Source organism: Scleropages formosus, chromosome 1, assembly GCF_900964775.1.
Source record: "Scleropages formosus chromosome 1, fSclFor1.1, whole genome shotgun sequence".
Taxonomy (NCBI): domain Eukaryota; kingdom Metazoa; phylum Chordata; class Actinopteri; order Osteoglossiformes; family Osteoglossidae; genus Scleropages; species Scleropages formosus.
In genome coordinates, this window is record NC_041806.1 from 38,714,725 (window position 1) to 38,718,095 (window position 3,371).

Here is a 3,371-nt window from a genome sequence, read left to right on the forward strand (position 1 = left end):
AGTATCAGTTTCAATATAATGTACTGCTTCCCAAAAGTGGTTTATTTTTTTGTTTGGCTTTGTGAAAATATCTGACATTCCACACCTTGGAAGCCTGAAATTATTAAAATGTAACACACATGTTTCAATAGAGCAGAAACTGAAGCAATGAGGACATTTCAAAATGTTTCAGTCATCTCATTTATACATAAATTCGTTCAATGCAACTTTTTGATTAAAAACTTGTAAATGGTTTTCTGGTCACATAATGCATGTTGATGTTGTTTCACATTGACAGTAAAATATTGAGGATGTGTACTTGAATATTGTTCTGTGATTTGGCAGGATTAATGGATGTTTTTTTAACCAAGTTCTAAATAAACAGGGGTCTGAGTGGACATACACGCTATTAAACAAATATGTTTTCTTAGAAAGAACTGACTAATGGATGCTGAGAAAATGTGTACACAACTGTATAAACAGTAGGCTATGGCAAGCATTGTGAAATTATTACATAGAAATCTAATAATGTAGATATAAATTTGACCAAAGTGTTCCTGCTAATATTCAGTTTTATGCATAAATGTTTTAACTGCTATCTCAGGATAAAAGCATGATCTCATGATATAAAAGAATGTCATGTTTCATCCAAATGTGATAATGTGCCTGATGCAAAAAGTTGCACAGATCTAAAAGCATTGTTGTTTGTGTTAGCATATTCCATTGAAAGTTTACTGTATAAAAGACAAAATAAAAATGAAAAGGGGTATTTAATTATTTAAAAAACAAAAATAAAGTTTTAAAAATAAAAATGAAAGAAGGCAATTAAAACTGGTATTTAAATTCACCTAATTAGAAATCCAACCTATTCTTGTCTGTGTGATAAGAAAAACCTGTCTGTCCTGTCATTCTTATTGCTTCCACATTAAGGAACTTGTGAAAAAGGCACAGGGTGTAGTTTAAAATATTTCAAGCACAAAGACATACCCGGCTATCTAAGGGAAAGGGGGAAGACACTGATTTAAAGCTAGATTTTTTGTTGTAACAAAGGCAAAGGTGCAGAGGTTGCATAGGAAATTGCAAAGTACTTGACATTTTTCTGCACCCTTCAAATGATTATATGTACAAGAAAATATCAGTACCTTTGCCCTTTTCGTTAATAATATTCTCTTTAAAAATAAGTGGAAATTGACCAAAGTATTTGCTCCCGACATTTCTTTGTTCTGATGTTAATGTTACAGAATCTTTGCTTCTTTTCAGAACCCGATATATCCTATTATAAACCGAAAGTAAAAAGAAATGGCAATGACCAACTTACTGACACCTTAATATTTGGTAGCAAAGCTTTTTATTAGAATAACGGTAATAAGGCACCTCCTATAGCCATTGTTGAGTTCCCTGCACCTCTCTTCTCACAGTTTCACCCACTCTTCTTCTGCAAACTGCTCCAGTTCTCCCACACTGGAACGGTGCCTTCTCGCAACAGCTGTTTTCAGTGGGATTCAGATATGGACCCAAAGCTGGACACTTCAGAACAGTCTGCTTTGGGCTACTGTAGTGCTGAAAGACCCATAACCTTTGATGGAGGCTTATCTTTCTGGGTAGAACATCATGCTGCCAAATGCCTTGTTATTCTCCTTATTTCATGATTCCATGCACCTGTTGAAGGCACTTGGGACAGAGGCAGCAAAGCAACCTCAAAACATCACTTAACCTTATCCATGTTTCACTAAAAGAAAGGTGTTCTTTTCTCTGAAGGCTTCATTTTATTAAACCTGTAAATCTGGTCTAAATCTGTCCACAGGAGATGGACTTGGACATGTCCTCCTGAGTCTCCTACAATACAAAAAAAAAGATTCAGTCCAAATATTGAATCTGGGGTGTCAGTAATTTTGTTTATCCCATTTCTTTTTATTTTCTGTTTTAAAAAGGATATATTAAGTTCTAAATCAAAAACGGCGATTTGGTAATATTAACAGTGAAATATAAAATTGTGAAGACTAAATATTGCAGGGTGCAAACTGAGAGTGCAGTAATTAGAGCTGCTGCCTTTGGATTAGGCAGTTGCAGGTTCAAATCCTCCCTCCTATTGTAGTACCCTTGAGCAAGGTACTTACCCTAAATTACTCCAGTAAAATTACCAGCTGTATAAATAGGTAAATAATTGTAAGTATCTTTACATTGTAAGTCACTAGGAGAAAAATATCAGATAAATGTACTTCGGTCAATTTCAACTTATGTTTTAGAGAAAACAGATTGTACCTTCATATCAGATCTGAAGTACAGCAACTCATTTACAATTAATTCTTGTTCTTACATCAAGATTGTCAATTCACAAGTGGGAAAGCACTATAATAATTATTCCAATGAACTTTTAATCAATAATTATCTACAGCAGAAGTTTTTAAACCTGATACTGGTGACCCCCCTGTGTTCACTGTTTTTGTCCTGGTGGAGCTCTTAATAAATCATGCATTATTATACTTTTAAATGATTCATGATTAAAATCATGATTAAACTGAATGCCAAGAGCTTGCTATTATTACTAACAGTGATGGTGGAACTAAATTCATTTTAACTGAGGAGTACCTATAATTGTAAAAATAGTACAGAGCTATTTAATTGTATATATTGTATAAACATCTGAAATACATATTTCTTTGAGCAATTGCATCTCTAACCATTTTCTCTGCCAAAATGATTTTTTTCACAACCACGAATCCCTATTAATGCTTCTGGTTCAATGAGATTTAATCAGCAGCAAAATGACAAGTTAATTCAGCTCACCTCTGACAAAAACCAGTATACACAGTGGGTCACCAGGACAGCGAAAACCCCAAGTATACTGAGGATACATACAATACAATATCATGTAATGTAATATGACTTTAGTACAGTAACATGATCAGAGGAGGGCAGTATTTATTCAAATCTCCTCTTGAATCCCCAGAACTAGCTCATTATTTTATCTTTGTGAGATATATATGGAAATAGGAACTGTGTGAAAAGAAAAACAACTTGAGGGAACCACTGACATAATGTATATGGAGAATAAAGATGGAAAAAGAGAGACAGGAGGTAGGATGGACATACTGACCCAAGTTTACAAAATTGTGCAACTGCTTCTCCCATTTCTTCTCCCATCTTTATCAAAAAATGAAATCGTCCGTTTGATATTAAACACGTATGTGCCTTGATATGGCATATCTTCAGCGGTCTATAGGCTTCAATTATGTGCCTTTGATGGAAATTCCCAGTACTGTGTATAAATGAAACCCATTGCATACAATACACATCCAATGATATTCAGCTTGTTTTTGTGTTTCACAGTATTCTTACCCTCATGACAATCGCTTCTACCGTCTAAGTGTGTAAGAGGAACTTACAAACTC